Raw genomic sequence first — 7,141 nt, 5'->3', positions numbered from 1 at the left:
TTTTTTTTTTTAATTCTCCAAAACAGTTTTGGCCTCGGCAGTATTTGTAGGACAGCAGCAAGCCCTGTAAAAAGAACCACAAAGGTAAAAATTAAACTAAGACAATTTAATTTTATTATCACAAACCTTGTAGAGTAGGTTACATGCAGTCTGAAAATACTTTGATTTTGTTGTTGTAGTTTTCTGTTTAGTTTTAAGGATTTTAAAGTCGTACTCCTTGAAGGGAAGGATGACTATTTTGATGATTTACTGGTATCGGTACTGACATCTTGCTGATGTCAATATTTTATAAACGTATATATGCAACTTAGTTACAAGATAATGCTTTTAAAGCCCCTCCAATCCATACAGATTGTCTGAGGAAAAAATCTGTTCAGAAATTCCTACGATGGAGATGAGACTTGATTGCTTTCATGTATCACTTAATCTCCCAGGATCCAGTCCTTGTTAAACTTTACCTTATGTATCATCACTAAAGTAGTCAATGATTAGTACAGATACTGCAGTCTCTGCTGCAACTCTGAACTTAAAGTTACAGAATGTCCATATATCTGGATAGCCAGTTTATGCAGATGCACAAAATTGTGGAGGTGACTATACTACTAATACTGGAAAACACAGCAACTTTTCATTAATTAGTTGTTATTTTCAGACTGAGTCCTTCACCTGTTCTCCTAGAAATGCTATATATAGTTTACATAGCTGATTGAACACTTAGTTCTGTACCTGCTGCATATTGTATTAATCCCCTGTCTTCAGTTTCAATACTTTATGCTGTTGGCTGCCTGGTGCCCAATTAATTACAGGTTTACTTGTCCTGGTACATGTGACATCTGCATTGACCTATGCCATGTCCCTGATGATTTCAGTTATTTGGTTTTATGTTTTAACTTTGTGATTGCGTTTAATTCATACAGGTATAAATTTATCCATTTGTTTTTTCTCATAGATATAAAGTATTTTGTAAGCACTGGAATTTTTCATTAGATCTTATACAGAGCAGTATTTTACTAAAAATCCAAAAGGGAAGACTTTTATGTGCGCATTTTTGTAGTTTCTGATTTTTTTAAAATAACTTTTCATTGTTTATCTGCCAAGTGAAATGTTTTAAATTTGCATATGAATGGATACAGAATGTATTTTTTGTGCTGTTTAGTGTTAAGTGTGCATTTGCAGATTTTTAGCATGTAGTTGCACAAAGGACTGTGCAAAGATATTTTAAAATATGAATATATCATACACTGAAGGAAAAACATAAGAGTTAAATGCTATATAAAACTTTAATGCAATAGAATAATTTTATAAATTGTGTCTGTGTCTGTTTGGATTAAATATTGAAACAAGAAATGTTACTTATTTTCACTGTTTTTTTTTGGTTTGGTTTTTTTTCAAATATGGGAATTTCAAATGGGAACTTCTCTGTGCTCCAAATTGAAAGTTTCAGATATATGTTAAACGTCTCAAAATCCAGTTTCTGAGAGTCCCAGAAAGAGCAACTGCTCACCTCCTCAGAGCTATTTTTTGATGTCTTTCAGCTGCTACTCAGCTAAAGATACAGATTTGGCTATGAAAGCTGTTTGTTGCTTTGCAGTCTAAAGCATTCAACTGGTTACTTATCCAAAATTTCTTTGAGCTCTGTCACTCATTAGATTAAAGAAAGGTAGCACTTGAAAAGGCGGAGATTATTCCAGCAAGGTCAGGGCTACTGGTTCTTAGCATAGTGCAAAACCAGCTGATGACTGAAAAGTAGGAGGAGACCCTATTACCTGGGTGTAACTGACACTCCCTAATTTTTTTTTTCTCTCCCCCCTCTAGCTGGAGTCAAACACTGCTACTATTTCTGCTGGAGTAGAGTAGGAGTAGTTGCATCATCTGTGGCAAGGCCTCTGAATGAAACATACCGAAGTGTGCACTAATACAATGTAATGTGCTTAAACTTCAAGGGAGGAAAAAGCAAATAGTATTTTATAATTAGATTTTACCATCAAAAGTATTTTATAATAGCAGACTTTTAAAGTTCAGAATGGCCAAACTACTTATGAGTCGTCATTCTCACTGTAGAGAGGTTAAATATTCAATTACAATACAAGGAGATTTGCCACATGCTGGAGTTTTTTTCAAATTTTTGACCAATAGCTTCCAAGGGTATGTTGGAACTGTACTTGTTGTTCCTTTTTAAAACATAATGAGCACTAGTCATGCTGGTTCATTTTACTGTCTTTGGTTGTGACTCGTTAGCTTTGTTAGGATCTGTCACTGCCCACCACAGAACTGGATTTTCATGTACAGAGATGTTACTTGCTATCTCGCAATTTATTCAGTGAATTAGCTTGTTTCAAATTACTAGTGAACACTGGAGGACACTAATGTGACCAACTTTGTGTAGCAATATTATGTATGGAACAGCAGTAAAGGATTAGTATATGCATTCAGGTCGTATGACTCAACATAAAGATATCAAGATATGAACTTGCATTTCTAAAGTTGTCTTCAAATTATTAGGCCATGGACTTCAATAATCTTGTATGGCAAGTTTTGCACTGTTACTTTGCCTATCTTAACCAAGAGCACTACAGAAAATTAAGACAAATTAAGTAAAGGGATAACTTTAAAATTTATCAATTTATGTATAAGAAATTTTGCATGGATATTCCCTCTAAAAAGTGAAGTGACTTTGCTTAGTTTTGTTTAGTTCAGTTGAACTATAATATAAATGGCCCATGGGAGTGAGGAAGCTCAAAGAAGAAATGGCTCTTTTTACACTAAAGGAATTTTATTTTGTTATGATCTCCATATGTATTCCATAATCAGCCTTCCTTTACTACTGAGAGACAGTTATGTTCTTCTCTTTCTGTCTGTGGAAAGGGGACACAGTGACACCAAGGGCATAAGGGCAGTCTGAATACACAGTTGACCAAAAGAATCCAAATTCAGTTGAATGAGGATCCATGAATATTGAGAGTATAGCTGATATGTATTTCGAAGAAGTGGCTGTTGTGAGGTAAGTAGCTGTTGTTAATATATTAACAAAAGAATCCATAGTTTTGGTACAACAACAGTCTATTGCTGACAATTTTTGAAGTATTACACTTATTTTTCTAAATTTTAAAACTTCCTGTTTCATTCCTGCTTTGAAAGGCAAGTCAAAGAGAACAAATTTACTCCAAATGTTATCAGTGCCAACAGGATAGAGAAGGCTGTTTTTTTGGGTTTTTTTTTTTTGAGGAACTTTGTTATTGTTGTTTGGGTTTTTTTCTTAAGTAAAACTTAGTTCAAAATTACTTCAGCAACATTGCTCTATGAAAGTTAATGAGCACTCTTAGTTCTGCATATACTGTAGTGAAAAGAAAAATGAAGGCCAGCAAAAAAAAAAGTCAACATGTAATTTCTGTAGCAGGAACCATAGCAACAAAATTCAAAGTCAGCAACTTTTGGCATGGTGAAGGTACAGGATGAAGGAAGAAAATACGTAATTCTAATGCAGGTAAGTGATCGACATAAGTAACCTGTGCATATCTTAAATTCAACACTCATTTGGGATATAACTGAGACATTATTTTAAGCTCCTGAAATTTCTGTTAGTACATATTTTCTGGAAAGTGTTGAAACATTTTGACAGGCTATTGCTTCCCTGCAGAACACTCAGTGCAGAACACTGCAGGCTACCGAAGCCTCTGAGTTTACTAATCTGACATTCAGGTGGTTCATTCTTTTCTAGTTTTCTTGTGTTTCAGACTTGTCCTATTCTCTTTCTTTCTTCCCTATACTTAAGCTTCACTGATGGCCATCTACTTCTCTATTTTAGACGCTTTCTGTGGGCTTGAAATAGGTGCTGTTTTAAAGTGTTCAGTGTGTGCGTGTATGTACATGCACACATACCAACATGTATAGAGGAATCTGGCTTTCTTTTTTTAAAAGCTGTTCATAGTTCTGTCTTTTATAGTCCCTATTGCTGTTTCAGCACAAATTCCTTATGACTATCAACCTCTGAATGTCTCTCTATCTTGCATATGCATGCTGAGCACTCCATCCCTCGAGGCCTGTATTGTACAACAAGAAGTAGGAGTTACTCAGAGTGGATTAAAAATACAGGCACTTGTTTTGACAGATGACTCTTTTAAAAAAGTTGAGTGTTTTAAAACTTTACTGTCCAAAAGTCCACCCCTTTTTCTGTGAAAGGTTACATCTCTATCACAGACCAGGAGAAGGGAAAGGTTTTGCACTAGGACGACTGAGGCACAGGCCAACCTACGTGGACACAGTTTTGATGTGTAACTCTCCAGTGAAAATGCTGGTTTGACCAGTCTCTTATTATTTGTTCCCACTCCCACTTAATTGTACAAAGCTATTTTAGTATGGTCACCTTATGAACCAAATCAAGGTATTCATCTGACTGAAACTTTTTTCGCTGTGTTATTTTTCAGCCTGCTCAGTTCACCGTGGAACGGCTGTATTGATACAACATTTATCAGTGTGAGGGCAGGACTCTAGCAGTTGCTCAAAAGAAACATCCCCGTCACTGCCTGTAACTCACATCATCTATGAAGCTAAAATGCTAGATAAGCTGGTGTTGTATGTGAATCTTTCTGCTGACTTTAAGGAGGGTGGTAACTTCTGGCAGGGGAACAGGAAGAACTGTTGGGAATGGTCATATGCTAAATTAATACAGAAAAAATTTTCCCAAAACTCATCACTTTCATTTTGGGTCATACGGTTACTTGCTATGGAAAGCATTAAAAAAATGTATGTGGGCTGCATATACTAATTTCTATTTCTCCATTGCCTTAGGCTGAGGCAACGGAAAAATAGAAATTAGTGAACTGTTTTCCTACTTAAATGAAAATTGATTAAAGACACCTGAGGTTGTCTTACATAATGATTAAGCTAGTAAATTTAGAGCTAAAGAAGTAAAATACCAAGTAGATTTCCCTCTTAGACTACAGTAGCTCTCCTTGATTTCAGGGCATATTTGATTTGTACAAGAAGCCTAAAGGTATGGGAAGAGGCTTATACTTAACAGCCACACACAGAAAAATGCATCCAGGAGTACTTCAAAGTGTTGATATTCTTTCCTGTTCCATATACATTTTAATTACTAATTTGGAAAGGGTTCTCTTTTTAGTAGTTGGGATCTTTAGCACTCCATTTCTCAAAGTCTATCCTAATAACTGGGGGCAAGATGGTTTGGTGCCTTCTAAGGTGTACTTCTTGCTGACTGAGACATGCTGAGCATGGTGATGTTGCATACAAATATTCGGTGTAAATTATGCATGATGCAGGTTTGGTCATTTCTGCCCGAGATGGTGATGATGTCCCTGATGTTCTGTTGTTTGGGTGGTTTTACTTAATAACTCCTCTCCTTTGATGCAGCATTGGATGCCTCTCCAGTGCATCCACTCCTTCATTTGATTTGATATTCCGGTAAAAGATATGACCTGTCACACTTTCCAGAGACCAAAGAAACTGATGATTTCAACACAGAAGATGCAGGAGTATGGCAGATAGCTGCTGCAGTGATTGGTATGTGACTCCAGGCGCGAGAGTTCTTTACCCAGTGGAGTAGTGATAGGGCTGATGCATGCTCTTAATCAAACTGCAAGACCAGGATGATTGCTTTGTAGAGGCTGTACAGGTTAGCTTATCAGTGCTGCAGTGCAGTGTAAAATAGCTTTGGAAGGTGTCTGTTCATTCTCACTGCAAATGAGTGTGTTCTGGTCTGTGTTAAGTTCAGGTTGGGGGTTTAGCCATATAGATGATTGAAAAACCCTCATAATCTTTTCTATGAGGGCAATAGAGATATGGAATAAGGAAATAGTGCCTTACTCCAACAGTGTGGAGGCGTTATAATATTTATGGCAAAATCATGTAAGCTAATTCCAGACAAATCATGTATGGACAAGCTCTGTATATTGGAAAAACTGTTGATGTCTTTATTGCATTGCTTGTGTGACACTGCAATTAGAATGAGAATATAGAATTTATATTTCATCAGTCTCTTTATGTTGAGCAATTGTAATGCACGCCATCTAACTGAGATTGATTATAGAGGACTGCAGCTACACAAGTTAGGTCATGTTGCTGTCTTTCTGAAGTTTGTATGGTATTTCTTTTCAAGTGCATCTAAGGTTGTATTAATATATGGAACAGGGGTTAAGGTTTGAATGAAGATGTGGTCACGGTCATTTCCCTGCAGTATGGTGAATAAGAAGAGTATGTATTGGTAAATGAAGACAGAGAAAAAAAAAAAAAAGTAATTTGCACTTCTGCTTTTTTTTTTTGAGGTCTGAAGTTCTGTTTTGTCTTGCAAAGAAATGTCCTCACTTATATTTGTATACTAAAACATTTGCTTTAGAGGTTGGAGAACTGAAGAGGGTTGTTCATGGTACAACTTTTTTGAAGAGAGACTAAGTAAGAGTCCAAGAGGAAAAAGTTTTACATATACTTCGCCTTTTCTATTAAATGATTAATGATTTTAATGATTATTATATAATGTGCCAGCACCCTTGATTTCATGTCTCAATGAGTAGTCCTGGCTGCTCCTCTTCAGTAGTAGCCTTGGCTTTCACTGTGAAGGGGCCATTTCTGTCATGGTTCCCTTTTGCCATTCCAAAATTTATTTATTTTTCTTTAAGTGGCACATGTGAATTTGTGGAAATGCCGTTTGCAATTTAATCCCCTCACGGGGTAATTGGCCACCCACACAGATAGCTTGCAAGAGCAGCTGTGCGGAGCCGCTCCTGCCAACTCTGGCCTCTCGGCAGCTCTCCTTTTGGTGCCGCTCTAGGCAGGGTTGAGCTTAGCCTGGGTGTTCGCTCACAGAGGGAATAAACATTTGTTAAATGTTTATTAAAGGCACGAAGATATTTTTTTCAGTGGGCTCTCAGTGAATTCTTTTAAGAACCCTTTAAAAGATGCTAATGGATCTTTCTGTGTAAATCTCAGATTTAAATTTAGAACAATAAGTCATAAATAGATTTACACAGAGAAAGCTCGATCTAGTTAGAAATTGCTTTCTAAAAGCGTGTTTTGCTCGCTCGTTCTGCCTCTTTCCGCGGCGGCCGCGGGTTGGCACCGCCGCGGGGCCGGGGTCGGGCCGCGGCGGGACGGCGGAGGCGGCCGGGCCCGCCAGGCCGCGCCGAGC

The sequence above is a fragment of the Nothoprocta perdicaria genome, unplaced genomic scaffold, assembly GCF_003342845.1.
Source record: "Nothoprocta perdicaria isolate Ctin4 unplaced genomic scaffold, notPer1 scaffold_25, whole genome shotgun sequence".
Classification (NCBI taxonomy): domain Eukaryota; kingdom Metazoa; phylum Chordata; class Aves; order Tinamiformes; family Tinamidae; genus Nothoprocta; species Nothoprocta perdicaria.
This window is presented reverse-complemented; position numbering follows the sequence as displayed.